The 22193-nt window shown below is 51.5% G+C and overlaps 1 long non-coding RNA gene across 1 annotated transcript in view; it reads left to right on the top strand.

Moving 5' to 3' along the window:
* Positions 1 to 16686: 16686 nt before the first annotated feature.
* Positions 16687 to 22193, top strand: part of LOC146862931 (uncharacterized) — a 320288-nt gene continuing 314781 nt past the window's right edge. Inside the window, exon 1 of the long non-coding RNA XR_014978531.1 lies at positions 16687 to 16903. This is a non-coding gene — a long non-coding RNA (uncharacterized LOC146862931). The remainder of the gene's footprint in view (positions 16904 to 22193) is intronic.

Here is a 22193-nt window from a genome sequence, read left to right as displayed (position 1 = left end):
CTTGTCCTGAAGGGGTAAGCATTACCCCGAGGAATTCTACGGTGGTAACATGAAACTCACATTTTGTGAGCTTACAGAACAAATGGTTTGTGTACAAGGCCTGTAGTACTCTTCGCACATGGGTTACGTGTTCTTCTTCTGTGAGGGAGTAGATGAGAATGTCGTCTACATATACGACGACGAAGATATCCAGGAAGTAACGCAACACCTCGTTGAGGAAGAATTGAAAGGCGGCGGGGGCGTTACAGAGCCCAAAGGGCATAACAAGGTACTCAAACAGCCCATACCGCGTCTTGAATGCCGTCTTCCATTCGTCGCCTTCTCGCATACGCACGAGGTGATACGCTCCTTTCAGATCCAGCTTGGTGTATATCTTCACAGCTCTCACCTGCTCCAAGAGAACCGGGATCAACGGGAGAGGATACCGGTTTTTCACCGTAATAGCGTTGATCGTTCGAAAGTCGATACAGCACCTTAATTCCCCATTGGCCTTCGGAATGAAAAAAAGTGGTGATGCTGCAGGTGATCTCGACGGACGAATAAAGCCGAGTTCCAGGTATTTGTCTAGGTAGGCGCGTAGGTGCAGGTTTTCAGGAATGGTTAGGGCGTATATTCGCCCACAGGGTATCACCGCTCCCGGTACCAGATCGATCCGACAGTCAAATTCCCTATGTGGAGGGAGTCCTTCGGCCTTCCTGTCGCTGAAGACCTCTTGGAAAGAGAGGTAACAGTCCGGTAACGTCATCTCTTTCTCGGCCGCAGTCGCTATCCCATGCCTGGTAGCTAGCACCACCGACGGATGAACCGGTTCGCGGTTACAATGTGTTTGACAAAATTTTTTTTTTTTTTTATTTTTTTTTTTTTTTGAAACCGTTTATTGCAATCTCAAGAATATACAAGTATGGGCCTACAACCTTCCGGCCGGCCGCTAGAATGGCAGGAGCATATGACATACGTTCAAAAAACACTTGGCGTTGCAGAGAAGCAAAATCAGGAGGTATCAATGTCGTGGGCCACATCGCTCTGACCCCACAATACGGTTTCATTTTATTCCAACAACACGAAAAAAACCACACCCGCAAGGCAACCCGCAATCGAAAGTAACAGCACGTGCTCCCCGAATGGGGGACCCCCGCCATCCACAGGAGTCTAAAGAGGGGAAGGGGAACAGATCGAGGACTGGGGGAACTCTGTGCCCGGGGCTAGGGAAAGGAGTCAACTAAGGGGACGGGGCTGGTGAGGCAGCAAGCAGCAGTGGTGGCGCGCAGATACCCCCGCGGTAGGCGTTCCAGGGGCCCCATACTTTCACCCATGCCCCAGGCTTACCCCTCGCCACATACACCACCTTTTCTCGGAACATGCACCAATCCATGTGTTCTTTCCAGGCCGGCACCGCCGGGGGCCTCTGGGATCCCCACAATTGAGCAATGTCACGCTTAGCTATCATATATCCCAGAGTCACCCATCGCGTCTGCGGAACCGAGTAGTCAGTTGGTTCCCACACATTCAGCAGGCATCTCCTCGCTTCAGGCAGCAGCGCGACATGCGTAACCACTCGCAGGACCTCATGCACACCACGCCAGAATCGCTCCACCTTCGGGCATTCCCACAAAATATGCAAAAAAGTCGCCAAAGCACCACACCCACGCTTACACAACCCATCCTCAGCATAGCCCATACGCAGAAGCCTTGGCCCCGTCATGTAAACCCGGTGGAGTACCTTAAGCTGGACGAAGCGAAGGCGAGACGGTATGGCCACCTCCTTCGGAGAGGCCACCGCGGAAATCCAGTCCTCGTCGTCCAACTCCAGCCCATCGGCAACCCAAGCCTCGCGGAGGCCAGCCAGCAAGCCCGAGCGGTCATTAATCAATTTTTTGTAAATAAGGGAGATCGTGCTGTCCGGAACGTGGCCATCCAGTACTCTATCCTCCAGGGGGGTAGACTCCGGGATGGAGGCGACGTCTGAGAAGACGGAGCCCAGTGCGTGACGGACCTGCAAGTACCGAAAGTATTCACTGCCCTGCAGCTGAAACTCCGTCTGCAGCGTCTCGAATGTTTTAAAGCCCCCCCTCGTCCAGAGATCCCCCACTTTACTGATGCCTATCGTGTCCCACTTGTCGAAGCCCTTCGAGGTCCACAGGGAGCCCAACCGCTCAGACGCGTACAACGGTGATGCCCGGGTCAAACGGTCCTTCCACCCCATAGCTGCATTAGCCGCGTGCCATACTCGCACCATGACACGCGTAGGTCCCGTCAGGCGGGGGTCAGGCGCGCCAGAGTAGAGCGCTCGATTATAGTCGCCACCAGGCAGGAGCATCTTGTCCATTTCAAATGCCGGGTTTAAGGCGGGCCCGTAAAGGCCATGATTAATTGCAGCTAGCTGGGAGGCCCAGTAATACCGTTTAATATCCGGGAGGGCAATCCCCCCGTCATACCATGGGAGCGTCAACTTCGCCAGGGCAATACGCGGCCTCCCGTCCCAGAACAGGCAGCGCTGTAGACTCTCCACCTCACGAAAGTAGCGCACCGGGACTAAATCCATAGTGTTCTGGAGAGCGTACAGGAAGCGTGGCAACGACACCATCTTAAACAATGCCGCCCGGCCGAGCGGCGAAAGCGGCAGGCGCCGCCAGCGCGCGACGTCCTCCTTCAAGCGCTGGAGGGGGGAAGCAAATTCCGCTCGTAGCGGGCCTCCGGGTCCAGAGTAATATAAACACCCAGGTACCGAAACCCCTGAGAGGCAATCTGGATCGGGCAGCCCCGCGGGAGGACGGGAGCCTCCCCGGAAAGCACATACACACATGATTTAGCCCAGTTGATGACAAGGCCTGAGTTGCGGCCGAATGAGCGCAAAACATCAACCAGGACAATCAGTGATTTACGCGGGGAGGCTAGGTACAAAAGGATATCGTCGGCGTATAGGGACACGCGGTCCTCATACTCGGGGGTCCAACGGAGACCACGGATGGAAGGGTGCCACCGCAGCCACTCCGCCAGGGGTTCCAAGGCCAGCGCGAACAGGAGCGGCGACAAGGGGCAGCCCTGTCGCGTGCCCCGTCCCAGCTCGAATGGGACCGATACTCTTCCATTCACCACCACCTGCGCCAATGGGCCCGAATACAACAATTTGACCCAGCTGATGAACCCCGGGCCAAATCCAAACTTCGCCAGCATCGCCCAGATGTATGGCCACTCGAGCGTGTCAAACGCCATGGTGGCGTCTAAGGACGCCAATATGGCCGGCTCCCGCACAAACGGGACACGCGCGAGCACCCCGTGCAAGCGCCGCAGATTGAGGGCCGTGTTGCGATGGGGAATAAAGCCGGACTGGTCTTGGTGGACCAGATCGCCCACCACGCCGACCAGCCGGTTGGCTAGCACCTTGGCGAGGATTTTGGGCTCCGCATTCAAGAGCGAGATAGGCCGATAGGATGTAACCCGGTCTCGGGGTCTCCCTTCCTTGTGAATCACCACGATTGTAGCCAGACGCTGGTCCGGCGGGAGGGAGCCCAGCGAGTGGGCCGCCAGGAACATCGCGCGGAGGTGGGGTGCCAGTACATCCGGTCGCAGCTTATACAACTCGATAGGAATGCCGTTCGGGCCCATGGCCTTGCCGGATGCGACCGAGCGTATGGCGAGGGCAATTTCGTCGGAGGTAGGAGCGGCATCTAACGACACCCTGTCCTCCACCGAAAGGGACGGCAGCGCGATATCCCTAAGCAGGGCATGGGAATCCTCCTCCGAGCAAGGAGAAACCGGGGAATACACCTCGCGGAAATAATCCGCGAAACAAGAGACAATGTCTTCCGGCTCGGTGACACGCACACCATCCATCCTCTCAATCAGCGGGACCACACGACTCGCTCTCTCCTTTTTATCCAACCATGCAAGCAGTTTACCAGCCTTATCACCCACATCATACAGTCGCCCCTGTTGCTCTCTACAGAGGCCCCTGGCCGCCTCCGTGACGAGGGCCCTGTAGGCCGCCTGCTTAAGTTGTAGGACATGTAGTGCAGCATCCGTCACCCCACCCTCTAGAGCACCCTCCAATTCAGCGATTTCGGCCTCCACCCGGGTCACCTCCTCCTGCTCGCGCCTCCGGGCATGGGAGATAAAGGAGAGGGCTTCCCCTCTAAGAACTGTCTTGAAGGCTTCCCACAGGGAGATAGCCGAAGGGACGGACCCCACATTCTCATCGAAATACCGCTGCAAGGATTTAATCAAATCAGCGCGAATGGTGGGGTCGCGCAGGTACCAGGCATTGATTGGAGCCACCCTGCCCTCCCCCCTCGGGAAGACATCAACGTGCAACAGGAGCGGGGAATGATCTGAAATACCCCGCGCCAAATGGCGCACCTCTCCTACCCTCCCAACATAGGCCGCAGGGACAAGGACATAATCAAGCCGTGAGAGGCTACCATGGGCACCCGAGTGGAAAGTGTACTGCAGCTGCGTGGGATGTTTTAATCGCCAGCAGTCCACCAATCCCAGTGTGTCTAAGAAGCCGGACAGCCACACCTGCGCCCGGGGGAGGTCCCTAGGGGGGTGACGATCCACGTTCCCAGAAACCACCGCATTGAAGTCCCCCCCAACCACCAGAAGCCCCCCCGGAAGGTCAAGGAGGAGGCGCCCTAGGTCTGCAAAGGTGGTAGACTGTAACCCCGGTGGGACGTATACTGATACAAAGACAACTACTTTGCCCTCCATTCTCCCCACTAAGACAGTGTAGCGTCCCCTCTCATCATGGCGCACCTCGTCTATTTCCAACGGGAGCGAGTTCTTCACCATGATGCCCACCCCCCGTGAGCCCGACGTGAAGCCCGAGTGGGCCACCAAGCGATAGCCACGCCGATTCATGGCACAAAAGGAATTACCAATAAGGTGTGTCTCCTGCAGAAAGACCACATCTGGCGAAAGTCGTTTCAAATACTGCAGGACCACACCTCGCTTGATCCTATCCCCCAGTCCATTAACGTTCCAGGACAATAAAGTCAGGTCCCTACCCCCCATCACCTACAGAAGCCATCATTCGTCCCCCCGAGAGCACCTTAAAAACACCAATACAATAAAGGGTTTGCCTTGCGGTATAAACGAACACCACCCCACCCCAACCCACCCATCCCAACAGAACTCCCCCCTCCCTGCACCCCTGCATGAGCCCAAACAGCCCCCCCAAAGTGCAGTGTGCCTGTCGCCCCATGAATGATTAAACTAACTAGTCCCCCAGAGGAGGAGGGAAAGCCCCCAAGAGACCCCGTACCACCTCCACAAGAGGGGAACTTGACGAACAGTCAAAAGTGACGATAATGTTGTCCAGAGCGAGGCCTGCTATTAGTCCCTCAGTCCTGATCCGGCGAGCCCTCCCCTCCAACCGCGCCCCCCCACCCCCCCGGCCCCGATCCCTGGGCAAGGAGTCCAACCAGTCCCCGGCCGCTTCGGGACGATCAAAAAAGTGCGTGCGGCCATCCACCTCCACCCGCAACTTAGCTGGAAAAAGCATCGCATACTTGAGGTTCAGGTCCCGTAGACGACGTTTGACTCCGATAAAGCTCAGTCTCTGCTTCTGGACCGCTGGGGTGAAATCAGGATAGAAGTTTACGTCCATATTGTCAAGTCTGACCGGTCCTTGTTGCCTAGAAGTCTGCAGGATAGCGTCTCTGTCCCGAAAGTTGAAAATCCGGGCAATGAGAGGCCTCGGAGGGGCTCCGGCCTTAGGTCTTCCTCCAGGAACCCTGTGGGCACGTTCCACCGCAAAGAATTTACTCAGCCCCCGGGGCTGGAGATGGGTGAGAATCAGGTCCTCCACAAACAGGTCCGCCGCCGCCTCCTCACATCCCTCCGGCACCCCTACAATGCGGACATTGTTCCTCCGGGCCCGACCCTCGGAATCCTCCAGTCGACGATCCATCAGGGCGCTCGCCTGGCCAAGCCGGCGCACCTCCTTTTGGAGGGCCGCCACGTCCGCTGTGAGGCCCGAGGTGGTGTGGGCCAAAGAATCGACCCGGTCATTGGTCTTGGATAAATCGGCCCTCACCAGGCCAACATCCACGTGGACCGAGTCAATCTTCTGCGCCAGTGTGTCAAAGCGCTGGTCCACCGAGGCCTTCATCTCGGCGATAGCGCCCATGACATCTCGCAGGGTCAGATCCGCGGGCAGAGCAGGAGCATCAGTCGGGCCCTCAGGGGACCTACGCGGCACCTCGGGAGATCCCTTCTGGAGGGTGTAGCGGTCCATGTTGTTGGACTGTTGGGCTGCGCCACGGCGGGTCGATTTCACCTTTGCCCGGTCGCCATCTTGTTTTGTGGACATGGTTTCAGTCCCCAAGTCGTGCCAATCACCTCGGAAAAGGCCGACAAACCAGTTCACGGGCTCCGGGGGGGGCAACCACAGGTCCGCAGGACGGATCACAGCCGGCGGGCCAGCAGGGCACCCCAACGAGGCCACACCACCGCACAACGCCCCGCAACCCAACCTCGCCTACGCAGCAAGGAGGGTGCAAAAGCGAAAGTGAAAGTGCGGGGTACGCGAGTCGCCCAGCCCTGCCCGCCGCTGTTGATCACTTTGTCTCCGGGTCGCCCCGCAACTCCAATCCGGGGGGCCGGCGTGGAGAAGGCCGCAAACCTCAATCGGTGCTCCCGCCGGTGTCCGAGGTCCAATTTGGAAGCGGAAAACGGGTGACACCTCAGCTCGGGCTCACCAACACAGTCCCCTCATCTAGGACAGGATATTTTCAGGATTTATGTAGGAGGTCACGGAGGTCCTCGGGAGCCTCGTACCTACGCGGCCATCTTGGTTGCGCGCTAGGCTCCTCCTCCTCTGTTTGACAAAATGTTGACCTCAACTGTAGAGTCTTCGAGGCCCAGTGAATCCTAGGTTCATGTTTCTGTAGCCACGGGAGTCCAAGAATGATCCCATACTGAGGGGCGTGGATGACATTGAACGATGCCCATTCGCAATGATACCCTTCATACGTGAGTTCGTACTCCGCTGTGTGATATCGTATGGGGCCTGACTCCAGTTCTTTTCCATCTACGGCGTAGACCAGCTCGTGGAGGCCTTGAGAAGGAGTTGTACGCCAAGTCTGGTGGCCTCCTGTTTATCCATAAAACAGCCAGTAGCCCCTGAATCAACCATGGCTCGGACCGGCAGGAGCACGTTATTGATGTCTATTGCATGGTTATGAAAAAATGTTCTTTTTCCCTAAAGGAAGAATAGTCCACTGAAGGGATAGTATGTTTCCCTGAGACCTTCCCTCCAGCCGGTCTCAGGTACGGCAGTTTTCCTCCCCTTTATCCGTTGTCACTGTTGCCATCTGGCCGAGACGTGGCCTTCCATATGCCGGTTTCACGGGGCATTCCCTTATGAAGTGGCCTTTCTTGCCACAATATAAGCACAATCCCTGTTTGCGCCGATGATCCCTTTCGCTCACGGTTAGCGAGGCCCTCACCGCTCCGATTTCCATGGGTTCGGGTTTGGAAGGGGGCTTCTCAGGGGGTCCGGTTCGGTCACTCCACGGATTAACCCTCTCTTTGCGGGTATGCTCTCCTTTCCGCTCCCTTAAGCGATGGTCTAACCGCAGTGTCAACTCGATGATAGCCGTACAGGTACTGGGTTGAGGCTCGATTTGCGCCAGGACGTCCTTTAGTTCTTCGGTGAGGCCATGGTAAAAGACAACTGACTGTTTGGCTTCCGGCCAATCGGTCTCGGCAACCAGTCGTCGAAAGTTGTTCAGGTAGCTCACCAGGTCTAGAGAGCTTTGCTTCAGCTCCAAGAGATCTTTGTCCGCCGAGAACGTTTCGGCTTGTCGATCAAAGGTTTTCTCGAAGGACATTCGGAATGCGTCCCAGTCATAGACCAGAGGGTCGTCGTTCCTCACGATAGGGACGGCCCACTGGGCAGCTTCGCCCCCCAAATAAGATATAAGAAACGCGACCCTGGCTTGGTTGGTGACAAACATCTTGGGTTTGCAAGTGAAATGGAGTAATACCTGGGTCATGAACACCAGGACCTTTTTCCTATCACCATGGAACCTTTCTGGGGGGGCCAAGGGAATGGCTGCCGGAACTTCTACCACTAAAGACGTAGGGGAAGACGTGCTACCCATGCTAAATGGGTTTCTCTGCATATAGTCAACACGAGAATGCAAGGACGCTGTTTCCTGTCGTGAGGCAGCTAATTCTACCTGCATCTGCGCTAACGTTGCCATCACGTCGTCTAAGGTAGCCATGGTAAGCATTCAACACACCAGGGGGAACAGAGAATTCTTGGGCCGATAATTCTGTCATGGTTCCTGGTTCCGATGTCCCCGGGGCTGTGTTGATGCTCTAAAGGGGCCCACCTCTGGTTGACCCCAAGTCCGGCTAGTGAAACCACGGACTTTTGGGTTGATCGAGCGGGGGAAGGAAAGGGTGGGGACTGCAGGGAGGGAGATCTGTGAAGGCAAAAAGACAACAGAACAGAGTATAAGACGTTTTGTTTCCGCTTTCAGCATGAACCACAGGCAGTACCTTTATCAGCAGTGCGTTTGACTCTAGCTTGCCCTCTCACCTGTAAAGAAAATAAGGTGCGCCAGGACATATGGGGGAGAGCTAGAGGCAGTGGTCTTGGGTCGCAGGCACTAATACAAATGACAAGGAAAATCACATGTAGGGATAACAACAGGGATCAACATGCATACGCACACACACCACGTAGCTTTGTTGTTGCTCAATACCCACTTGTCAAAGCCCCTCTAGGTCCATGCCATCAGCGTTGAGACCACCCCTCTATCCAGACTCTCTCATATGTCTACGGAAATAAGCAGACGAAATCAAAGGTGAAGCCCGACCACCGCGTGGTGCCTTTACGCACTGCTAGCGTCTGCCAGGAAACTGAAGCCAGGGAGGCTGAAGCACGCTTCGCTTACTTTCCTTGAAGCCTGATGCACTCCTGTGATTCTACGACATGCATTTCAGCCAAAACTAAGTACAAACATACCAGTTCGCGTTTTACTCAGTGTGGGTTGTTTCAGAGATGCGGGCTGTATCACTGCCTGTAATTGACAGCGAGTTGCGCCCCTAGGGTCAAAGTAGGTATTTACACACACGTTCGCTCCCCTGCATGAGACCAGCCGGTCTCTCCGACAGAGGGGCGGATCAGGGTATCACTGCTAACTCGGATGGTGATCGCCTCCGGAGAACGTGTCTCCGACTATGCTGGGCTGAGCCCCGAGCAGAAATCCTGCCAAATCACTCCTACCTCGGTCTCGGTGTCCTTGAGAAAGTACGGGCCGCTACCTGGGTGAACTCTTCGGAATGCCACTGCCACTCCGCGTTACCTCGGCTCGTCTCTGGTTTCCAAGAATTATCGGCTACGTGTGAGGCGACCTTTCGCCTTTTGACGTACGGCGGGGGGCGTGGCGTGCGTTACGCAGCGTGCCTCCCGCAATGCCTATCGGGAATTGTGGTCCTGATCGCGTTTCCAGTCCTTGCTCCGTTCCTGGCCGGTGTTGCGCTGTTGATGATCCTGACACTTCTCAACACCAGCTCCGTACGCAAACACGCCGTGGGACTCTGGGACCTACTGGACTCCAACACCCCAGACGTCGCCTTCCTGACGGAGACCTGGCTGAACCCTGACTCGGCACCCGACATCGCCATAGCCATCCCAGAAGGCTACAAGATCACCCGCAGGGACCCGCACCAATGGAGTAGGAGGAGGAATCGACATCGTCCACAGGAACTCTCTCAAAGTCTCAACCAACACCGATGACACCCTCAGCACCGCCGAACACCTGCACTTCTAGATCCACACCGATCCCAACACCACCCTCAGAGGAACCCTCATCTACAGACCCCCCGGACCACGAGCACAGTTTAGCGACTCCATCACTGACCTCATCAGCACACAGGCTCTTGCCTCCACGGACTACATACTCCTAGGGGACCTGAACTTCCACCTTGAGAACAACAACGACACCAACTCCTCCACCCTGATCGCCAACCTCGCCAACCTCGGACTCTGACAACTCGTCACTACACCCACCCACTCTGCCGGCCACACGCTTGACCCCATCTTCTCCGCAAGCTCCCACGTCTCCTTCAACCACACCACCGAGCTCCACTAGACCGATCACCGCTGCATCCACTTCACCTTCTGGAAACACACCATGCACCACCGCACCCAACAGATGCCGCGCTGCTGCTGGAGCAAAGTCACCGAAGACCAACTTTCCACCTCCACCTCCCTCGCCCGGAACCCACCCGCAGATCCGACCGACCCCGACACCACCGCCTGCAACCTCAAACAGTGGATCAACGACTGCGCCAACACCCTCGCCCCCCTCAAGAACTCCTCCAACACCCACACTAGCAAGAAAGCCAGCTGGTTCACTGAAGACCTCCAGGCCTACAAGCGAACTGCCAAAAACTCGAAAAAACCTGGACCCATGAACGAACAATGGAAACCTACACCGCCCACAAGAACGCCACCCGCAGACACCACCACCTCATCAGATCCGCCAAAAGGACCTCCTTCAAAGACCGCCTAGACAACAACACACACAACAGCAAAGAGCTCTTCAACATCGTGAAGGAACTCTCCAACCCCAGCTTCAACACCAATGACATCCCACCTTCACAAGACCTGTGCGACTCGCTGGCCACCTTCTTCCATCGCAAGATCGCAGACATCCACGACAGCTTCAACACCGCCACCACCCTAGCAACCACTGAGACCCCCGCTCCCACGACTGCCACCCGCACCAACCGCCTGATCTCCTAGGCCAACATCAACGATGACTACACCATCAAGATCATGTACACTGTCCACTCCGGATCCCCGGACGACCCCTGCCCACACCACATCAGCCACAAAGCCAGCAGCACCATCGCACCCCATCTCCGGAAAACCATCAATGTCTATTTCGAGATAGCGACCTTCCCGGAGAGCTGGAAGCACGCAGAAATCAACGCCTTACTCAAAAATCCCAAGGAGGACACCAAGGACCTCAAGAACTTCCGACCCATCTCCCTGCTCCCATTCCGAAAGATAATCATCGAAAAGGCCGTCAACAAACAACTGACCAGCTTCCTCGAGGAGAACAGCATCCTGGACCCGTCCCAGTCCGGGTGCTGCAGCAACCACAGCACCGAAACTGCCCTCATCGCCGCCACTGATGACATCAGGTCCCTGCTAGACAACAGAGAAACCACGGCCCTCATCCTCCTGGACCTGTCAGCCACCTTCGACACGGTCTGCCACCGCACACTACGAACAGGCCTCTACGATGCCGGAATCCAAGAGAAAGCCCTGGACTGGACCTCCTACTTCCTCACCGGCAGAATACAGAGCGTCCGCTTTCCCCCCTTCCGCTCTGAAGCCACCGAGATCATCTGCGGTGTACCTCAAGGCTCATCCCTCAGCCCAACGTTGTTCAACGTCTACATGGCACCTCTCGCCCACATCGCACGACGGCACGACCTCAACATCATCTCCTACGCCGACGACACCCAGCTGATCCTATCCCTCACCAAGGACCCCCAGACCACCAAAACCAACCTCCACGAAGGAATAAAGGCCGTCGCCGACAGGATGAGAATCAGCCGACTGAAGCTGAACTCGGACAAGACGGAGGTCCTCATCCTCGGATCCACCCCCTCGGCCTGGGATGACTCCTGGTGGCCGACTGCACTAGGAACACCCCCAACTCCCACGGACCATGCACACAACCTAGGGATCATCCTCGACTCTACCCTCTCCATGACGAAGCAGGTCAACGCCATCTCCTCCTCCTGCTTCAACACCATCCGCATGCTTCGCAGGATCTTCAAGTGGCTCCCCACCGAAACAAGAAGGACAGTCACCCAGGCCCTCGTCAGCAGTAGACTGGACTACGGAAACGCACTCTACGCAGGAGCCCCGGCCAAACTCCTGAAACGGCTTCAACGCTTCCAGAACGCCTCCGCACGCTTGATCCTCGACATCCCTCGCCGCAGCCACATCACACCCCACCTGAAAGACCTACACTGGCTCCCTGTCAACAAGAGGATAACCTTCAAACTCCTCACCCATGCACACAAGGCACTCCACAACACCAGACCAACGTACCTCAACAGCTGACTCAGTCTCTACACCCCCACCCGCCAGCTCCGCAGACCTCGCCCTCGCCACCGTCCCCCGCATATGAAGAATGACCGGCGGCGGCAGATCATTCTCCAACCTTGCCGCCAAGACATGGAACACCCTCCCCATCCGCCTACGACAGACCGAAGACCTTCTGACCTTCAGAAGACTTCTCAAGACCTGGCTCTCCTAACAGTAGCAGCTTCCCCCCCCCCCCCGCGCCTTGAAACCCTCGCGGGTATGTACTGCGCTTTACAGATGCCATGATTGATTGATTGATTGAAATGACCGACGCAAGTGACAAGAATAGCGCGCAAGCAATATTACGCAGACCACTACCATTCAGCCTGTCGGAACCTCAGACAGGCATCAGGTGGGAAAGATGGATCAAGAATTCGAAAGGTACATGCACACCACTGATATCGTAGAAGCAAAACACGTGAACCTATTTCTAAATTTCGTTGGGGATGAAGTGAAAGACCTGCTAATAACATTTCCCACAGAGGAAAGAGCTACATACAAGGGACTGATAAAGTGCCTCACTGACAAATATGACTCGCAAAGAAACATAGACTTTGAAAGGTACACCTTCAACACCGCATGTCAAAGAGCAGAGGAGTCCCTCGATGACTTCGCAACAAGACTGCGAAAACTGGTCACGTACTGCGAGTTCGAGAAGTTCGACAACGAACAAGCAATTCGACTGCGCATCATTGAAGCCTGTCAGTCAGTGGAGTTACGGGCACGGGTTCTGAAAGAGCCGACCTCACTAGAGAAAATACTGACCATGGCTCGAGCGGAAGCCAGAGCAATGACGCATGCCAGAGAGTTGGAACTTGGAAAAGAAAGAGTGGAGCAAGCGAACCATCTGACTGGAAACAGCAAAAGGAGAGATGCCACACCGCCACCACCAAGAAGAAAGCATGAAAAAACGTGCTATCGGTGCGGGCTCCAGTTTCCGCATGTCGGCGCGTGCCCGGCAATGGGCCACAAATGCAGGAAATGCAACAGGAAAAATCATTTTACAAGCGCCTGCATGAGTGGTCAATTTAAAAGTGAGTGAGGACGACTTTTTAGATCACGGACGATGCCTAGCAGGTACGCAAGACACATGGAAACAACAAATCGCAGTTCCTCAGCTGAATCAGAAGAAGCAGTTGCGCCAGAAGTGGTGGAACGGCTATATCTGATGTTGGATGCCCCAGTGGAACACATCAATCTCATAGAGAAACATCACATCAAGAAGACATCGACAGTGGACATTGAAGTAGGGAGACACAATACACGTTTCGTGCTAGATAGTGAGGCTACATGCAACATCATGTGCATGTCAGAGTATGAGAAGATGAAAGTGAAGCCGCCACTATCACATTCACTGTCGATGTATTCACCTGGGGCTCGAGGAAACCAGTAGTAAACATGGGGAAGTTTACAGAGACATTGACTTACAAAGAAAGATCAAGCACAGAGGAAATACATGTCGTACGGGGAGACCTTCCAGCACCCTGCCTGCTAAGCAACGTCACAGCACAGGTGATGGGTCTCCTAGCAATGACATACAGCATGTCAGAAAGACGGAAAATCTTGTGATAACATCCAGCCATACTACAAGGGCTAGGAAAACTAAAAGAAAGACAAATAACTTTGCATATCAATGAGGCAATACAACCCGTGGCCCAACATCACGACGAGTGCCCATACACTTGCAACCACAGGTGGAGGAAGAAATACAAAGCCTGCTGACCCAGGACATCATAGAACCAGCAGACTTGCCGACCTCGTAGGTGTTGCCAATAGTGGCAGTAGCCAAAAAAAACACCTCAAAGATTCGCATATGTGTGGACATGAGAGTACCCAACACAGAAATTGAGAGGGAAAGACACCCTGGACCTCACCTTAATGACATGATTAGCTGTCTCATGGGCGCACGCAGGTTTTCAAAACTAGACCTGTGCAATGGATAGCATCAGTTAGAGCTTGACCCGCAATCACGGTACATCACCATGTTCTCAACACACATGGGCCTGTTTCGTTACAAACGACTCAGTTTTGGCATATCATCGGCAGCGGAGATATTCCAAGAAATCATACGGCAAGTAATAAGGCCGGTAAAAAACAGTTTGAACTACAGTGACAACATCCTATTATTTGGTCGTTCAGATGACGAACACGACAAGGCCTTACACGCAGACAGCTGGAACACGCAGGACTAACTCTAAATAAAGACAAGTGCGAACTGGGTAGGAATGAACTGGTGTTTTTCGGGCACATCTTCTCAAGGAATGGAATGAGGCCAGACCCCAGCAAGGTGGAAACATTGGAAAAGGCAAATCCTCTAACAGACGTCGCAGAAGTAAGGTCATTTCTGGATTTTTCAAACTACTGTGCTCGTACATAAAAGACTTAGGCACAGTAAGCACACCGCTGAGGGACCTAACAAAGCAGGGTCAAAAATGCATCTGGACACAAGAATGCAATTGGGCATTTGAGGCCATCAGACATGCCGTGGTGGCTGTTGATCATCTTGCATACTTTGACCGATTGCTATGCACAGAGCTAACAGTGGACGCCAGCCCGGTAGGACTAGGAGCAATCCTAGCACAACACACGCCGGGTAGAGATTCGCCCAGGAAAATTGTTGCGTATGCCAGCAAAAGCTTGTCTGACATAGAAAGGGAATACTCCCAGCCAGAGAAGGAAAAACTAGCAGTGATATGGGTGTTTGAACAATACCACATGTTCATCTACGAAAAACCATTTACCATCATCACAGACCATCAGGCCCTAGTGACAATATACGACAATCCAACCGCAAAGATACTGCCCCGCATTGAACGATGGGGCATAAGACTGATGGACTATGACTTCAAGATCGTGCACAAGCCAGGGAAGGAACACAACCCGGCTAATTACATGTCACGGCACCCCTTACCGTAGGCACAAGAAAGCGACTCAATGGCTGAGAAATACCTCAATTTTGTGCTTAAACAGAACACTCCTGCACCAATCACACTAACACAGCTAGAGCAAGAAACAGCAAGGGACGCCACAATGCAGGCAGTCAAAATGACGACACGACAGCAAAGATGGAGGCACATCAACAGCGCCTTGGGAAAAGGAGTTAACAAGGAAGAAATGCTGGCATTCAAAAAGATAAATGAAGAACTATCAGAAACTGAAAAAGGAATAATAATGAGGGGAACAAGGATAGTCATGCCAAGTGCACTACGTCGGCAGACTGTAAACTTGGCTCATGTATCCCACAGAGGAATGGTAGCAACAAAGAAGATGCTAAGGGAGAAGGTATGGTTACCTGGGCTAGATAGACTGGTAGAGAACACCATCTTAAATTGCCGCAGATGCTAAATAACAGGACAATCAGCAAAACCGGAACAGCTACAGATGTCGGAGCTTCCAGAGGCAGTGTGGATAACGTTAGCAGCAGACCTCTATGGGCCACTGAACACAGGAAACTACTTGCTCGTGGTCATTGACGAATACTTCAGATTCCCCGTAGTGCGACATGTCTCGCCAACATGAGCGACCACGACGTTGCCAATACTGGATGAAATATTTGCAGCCTGGGGTTCCCCACAGACCTTAAAGGCAGACAATGGTCCTCCCTTCTCAGGGGAGGAATTTCACAAGTTCACAGAATACTTAAGCATTCGCCACCGGAAAATAACGCCTCTGTGGCCACAAGCGAATGGCATGGTGGAGAGGTTCATGGGGAACATAAAGAAGGTAGTCCAAAGAGCAAAGTTAGCGCAGATCTCCATAGGACAAGCACTCTGTCAAATACTAAGAGACTATAGAAATACTCCCCACAGCTCCACAGAATGATGTCCAGCCGAACTAGTGCTGGGAAGGACAAGTAGAACGAGACTTCCACAACTAGAGGCAAAATCGACACTGAAGCACAGCAGTATCGCTGTCAGAGGCCAGGAGGTGAAGGAAAATATGAAAACATATGTAGACGCAAGGAGACATGCCACTCCCTCGCACCTTAAGCAAGGGGACTCAGTGGTAGTGCGTCAGCGGCAAGTGAGAAAATCAGTCAGTACATTTTCAAGTGAACCGCTAACGATAACAAGCGTCAAGGGGTCAATGATTACAGCTGCGTCTGGCCAATACCGGATCACCAGGAATAAGTCTCATTTCAAGGGACTAAAGACCATGGATGGAAACGGGGAGGACACAGCAGAGAACAGTGACAGACATGAAATAGAGGAAGTTATGGACGAGAACGGACGAAGGACATATAATGGTGAGAGACAAGAACAGCACAGAAGGGAACGAAAGGAACATGTCCGGAAAGAGTGAGCAAAAGGCCAACAAGACTGATTGAAGAGATGTAATGATGGAGATAAGGACAATGATGGATTATCACCCTCCTTTTGGTTTTCTCTCTCTCTCTCCCTTTATCTCACTCTCCTCTCATTATTTTCTTTCGACGGAAGGGGGAGATGTAGTGACCGGGGTCAGGGGGCACTAGGACCCTGCACCCGCATGCTGGGAGGGACAGGAACCGGGCACCACTCCGGTCAGGGAGTGGGGAGGGATTCCTAAACAGCAAGGGCACGAGTAAGGACGTGCATTGAAGCGCAGCAACGAGACAAAGAATAAAGAGCCAGGTGGGGAGGTGTGGTGCAGCGGCCAGGGCAGCTGACTTCGGAGCAGAGGGTTCACAGTTCGATCCCTGGCTCCGGCGGCAGCTCAGCTCAGCTCAGCACCGTGTGACTCTGGGCAATAGCTCACTTAATTTCCACGACGGCCCCCAGTGCCTTGAGACCCGTAAGGGTGAGTAGCTGCGCTATATGAAAACTGTCTTACATTTAATTATAAGAATCCTTACCTGTCTCTGCGTGAATTCTGTGGACACGACAGACCCCGCTCTCCAATTGGCTTGGCACCTTAAGGGTATGTCTACGGTTTGCGTAGAATGTTCTGTGGTGGGTCAGCATGGATAAATCGGGCTTTTCTGCAGGTTTATTTGAAGATCTTTTAATCAGTGACAGCGATAATGGTGAAAGAGGGTGTTTCTCGTTTGTATGGGTGAACCCCATGGTAATGAATGCATCAAAGTTGAGAGAAATATTCTGACGTGCTTGCTAGTGAAGTTTTACAGGTGCTGGGTGCCACAGCCAGGGCTCACACGTGCATATGCAATAGGAGATGCTACCTGCAGGATGGTGGACCAAACTCACCCATCGCCGGCTTAACTGCCGGCTATTTGGCCTAAATGTAGAGGGTAGATTCCATATTGTGTTCAAATTTAATGTGGTTAATAGTAATCTGCTATATAGTTACCCTGTTTATCGATAACTACAACACAATAGACTCTCAGAAGAGTCTATCCCGCAGCATCGCGGGCGAAATAAAAATCAAAAGAAAGAAATGATCTATTATTTAATTACTTTTGAATATTCATATATTTCACTAATTGGGCTACAGGTGGCACCGCTAACACATTATTCTGTTGTATGTATTCTAATTTCTGTGACTTATGAAATGATAATTTAGATAATGAATTTACATGAAGTTGATTGTACCTATTTACAGTTTGCAGGCTACACAAATTAATCTGGTTTGGTTTTCTTAATCATGTTTTGTTGTTTACATTCTCTGAAACGTTCTTCTACAACAATTGTGTTGAGGGGATTCATTTGTATTCCTGTCTATAAATTGCCAAATATATGAGTTGCACGGCGAAGGCTGCTACAGCCATCTATAATCCATTATGATGCAGGTAGTATGTTGAATGCAGAGTTTGTTCATCTAACTTCCTTACGATATACTTTACAGAGAGTTACCAAAGTTGCTAACGATGAAGAATCTGTATATTTCACTCCCGGAAGGTGGGAGCTTCCGGAAGGCTGCCCGGAGCAGTTTATACGCGAGGCAGTCAGCCAAATCATGCTGGGAAACTGGACCATTGGACAGTTCATGTAAAATAGGAATATGTACAATTGTCAATCGATAGGCGACAAGTTAATGGTTAGTGGCATCCAGATCACTGGGGAGTTCCAGAAGACATTAAGTGATAGAACTATATCCAAGGAGTCAAGGTTTAGTCACATGTTTGGCGGGATCTGGGCCACAAGTGAATGTTCAGCAGAAATGTTGGTTTAGATAGGGAGCCTGGGGGACATCAAATTGGTAATCCTACACCTGGAACTATCAATAAGGTGCTCATGGCAATTCCGAGGCGCGGGATTACCAGTACCATCCTAATTGTATCACTCAGTAATAAGGAATCACAGCGGTGTAGGTGCACCGATACACACAAGTGTATCTCCGACGTATGGCACATTTCTCTACACACGTTTCATCTCATTTTCCTGGTGAAGTCAACAAGCGGAAAGGAACTGGGACGTGTACAACGGGCAATCCCAGGTCCGTCGTGAACGCATATTTATGCTTGAGTTGTGATTACCGCAAATCCCCATATATAATAAACGGTATATATTGGGCGGTTTTACAACCGCATTCTAACTTCAGCAGGTCAGTGTGAGGGATTACCTGCAGAATAGGTACTACCGCGAGGCCATGGTGCAAGGATGCCTGCATCATGGGGAGATTGTTTTTGTGCAAGAAGGGGCACCTTCCTGCACAAAAACAATAAATTGAGGTGATTTCCTCTGCCAACGTGTGCTTTAGAATGCAGCATGCATTGAAAGAGGAAAAAAACAAGGAGACATGAAAACCATTTCTCCTCGTTGCACATTGCTAAGCCACCCCTAAGGTTTCGTAGCATTCTGACGCATTTCCAGATTCACGATTTCTCGTAAATATGGAAATGCATCAGTGGACATGGATGTCCCGTGGGAACACCCACAGCAACACCCATGTCACGATCCTAACACGCAAAATGTTGCGTGAACAGGGGCGATATTTACAAGCACAGGTTAAGTTACTCCGGGTGACTTTATCTGTTCTTGTAAATATCACTTAGCAGACTGCGCCACCGGTGCGTCACGCAACGTGACGCATCAGAGGTGCAGGGGGCTTGTAAATCTGCTCCTCAGTATTTTGGGCAATTGGGCGTCAGGCCCGGTTCCAGGATTTGGAATCTGGTAGGGCCGTGAAGAAGCATGGACTGGCCATAAAGATAAATGGGGTTGTCCAGCGGCTCCTAGGTGTCTGAGAGCTGGGTCAAGGCATGCTTGATGGACTTGTATGGGTGTGAGCTGCACACCATACCTGTCCCCAGGCATTGGCATAGCGAGACTACAGTACTGTGCTCTTTTTTTCATTAAGTAAAAGAACAAAGGATGGTTTTCTACTAGTGAATGGGCTTGTGTTGGGATTGGGTGGTCCTGGTTCCCCCTTCTAGAAACGGACCTGGTGGGCGTGATGCCTCGCACTTTTGCCAGTGTATCCTATAATGTTTGGCAATGTAGCCTATAACTTTTGCCAATGCATCCTATAGCTCGCGATGCGAGAGAAGTTGCTGCTTTTGAAAAGGTCATCGTGATGCTATCCGCATACGGTGTGATTATTTTCTCAAGTGCTGCAGTGTCAGTCCTACAAGTATCCCTGTTTTACTGATCCAGGAACCTGAGGGCTCCACGGCCTGAAGGAATAACAACAAGTAAGTCAGGCCTGCCTGGTCCCTCCCAGCACCTTAACGGGAGATGCTTTAAAGCCACACAGTTGACAACAATTGTAAGATCCTTGAACAGCCATGTGATTTTATGAATTACGTCTGATCCCAGTTTTTAAACAGAGGCCCAGATAACAACCAAAGGCCTATTCACACCCAGTTTCTTATCCCTGTCATCCCTTACCAGCCACAGCCTGATCAGTTGCACACTCAAATGAGCAGCAGAGGAGTGATGTGGAAGAAGTACCACATGTTGAGGGGTGTATTAGATAAGGTATCACTGTTTGCAACCTGTCAGCAAGTCCTTTGGCCAATTTCTTCATACCCACATTTAACAGGGGCAGGGACCTAAAGCTGGCCCAATTGAATGACCTAGGGAGCTGCTCGTACCCGCCCCCACGCCTTGAGACCCTCACGGGTGAGTAGCGCGCTTTAAAAATCCCTGATTTATTGATTGAAGGATTTTTGCCAGGATCATGGATACTCTGGACCTTTTATATTCTGGTGATGATCCAATATCATCAACTGCTTCTTTGAGCCCTCTGCCTGGGAGGGGGGGCGTTTTACTCTATTGATCTGAGCATTTCACTGGGTAGCTATCCTCACTCGGGGCCATCTACTGCCTTGTCTACTTCAACTTAAGAAATGTTCTACTGCTCGTGAGAACCTCAATGAGGACCTCTGTGAGACCAGTTGTACAGTTTTCGAAAAAAAGGAGATAAAAACACATCAGTAATTTCAACCTGGTTGGTTATTATATGGCCATGCATGTCAGAGACGGCAGGAAAAGCAAAGTTGGACTCTGGCTGTTTCAGTTGCATTGCTAAGAGCCTACCTGGTTCCCCCCTTTTTCGAATTGTTTCTGTTTGATGAACTTTAAAGCATGTTTTGGATTAGAGGTGTAAAGAGAATTAAGGTTGTAATCTGCCTTAACTAGTCTGTTGGGGCACAACATTATACTCAGATGTTAACCGTTACCACCTTCGCTTCAAAAAATATCTGTGATTGCCTAACTTTCTTTTTTCTTATGGCAGCATCTCACATCAGTTCCCCTTACATCTGCTTTTCCAATCATCCATTGGTGGAACAAGTAGGTCAATGTCCCACTGTAATTTGACCATGTAGTTGTCAGATATAGGAGGTGAATGTATAGTCTCTTTCATCCAGGGGGTCGGTCTCCATGGCTGAACCAGCGCGTGCCCCACCACAACGTCCTGCAGAAAATGGCAGTCTCTAGAGCATCTCAGATCTGGTCTGCCTGGCCCTTCTAGTATTGGATCGAGAACAAGGTTCTATTTCCTATATCTTCCCTTTGCCAATAGTGTAGTGTTCTGGTGACACCCAACATGAAGTTCTCTTTAAAGCCAATAGAGGCAACAATTGAGCCTGTGACCATAGTCACATCATAAGATTGGTGACTACAAAATGAAACTTGGGTATAATGTACCCCATATCTCTCAACATACGAGTTAACACAAGTTGTCAAGTCAAGAATAGAATACTTTATTCGGTTTTAAAGACAAAAAACCATGAAAGTTACAGCATTAAATTACAATTTAAATACAGACACAAGAAAATATAAAAGGGAGAAAGGTAAACTTAAAATACATCTAGACTCAGTGATTTCCCAAGTTTAAAAACGTTTTTTAAATAAGTTAAAACTGCGGTAACAGTAAGAACAGTGTCCATTCTCTGAAGCTCTAAGAAAGCCAAGCGACATTTGTTAATTTTCCATTCTTTGAGGAGTGGAATAATATATGTCTTACGAGGTAAGGTATAAAAGGTGCAGAAAAACAGAATATGAATATCTGACTGGGATGAATAGTCATCACACGGACATAATGGTAGGCTCGATGGCCAAGAATTCATAACTGGAAAAGACAATAGTCTAAAAACAATAGACAATCTAAAACAAGTCAAGATAAAACGTTCATAATTAGACATCGGCAAAGTTAAGTAAGGCTGCAGGCTACTGCTCGTTAGAAGGGAAAAATGCAGAGACACAGTTTTTTTCTTCAATTCCTCTTGGCTTCTATTTTCTATAAGGTAATCCAGGGATAGTTTAGACAAAAGATTCCTGGATAAACCTTCCATTGAAGATGGATCTGCAAAATGGTGTTGGCGACCAATTTTGGCAAAAAATGATTTGATGTAGTTTAGCCAATCTAAACGGTCCACATTTTCCAGTTTTATAACATCCTGAAGGATGGCTCGATTCAGAGAGCACTCATCAGTTGTCCAAACCCTGTGCCACAGAAGAATAGGTTGAATTCTGATCAAATCAGATATATAGTTTAGGCCAAGTTCAGAATGACAAATATAGGTCGCGACACTTTGGGGGACTCTCAAAACATGTCTCAGAAACCTATTCTCAGCTTTCTGAAGTAGATCAATGTTAGTGTGGCCCCAGAGGCCCGAGCCATACATAGCAACCGAGGTTCATGTAGCTTTATAAATAGTTAAAATTTCCTTAATTGGTTTCTT

Source organism: Triturus cristatus, chromosome 2_2 (assembly GCF_964204655.1).
Source record: "Triturus cristatus chromosome 2_2, aTriCri1.1, whole genome shotgun sequence".
NCBI classification, from domain to species: Eukaryota; Metazoa; Chordata; class Amphibia; order Caudata; family Salamandridae; genus Triturus; species Triturus cristatus.
The sequence above is the reverse complement of the archived record's forward strand: the minus strand, read 5'-3'. Positions and strand labels throughout refer to the sequence as shown.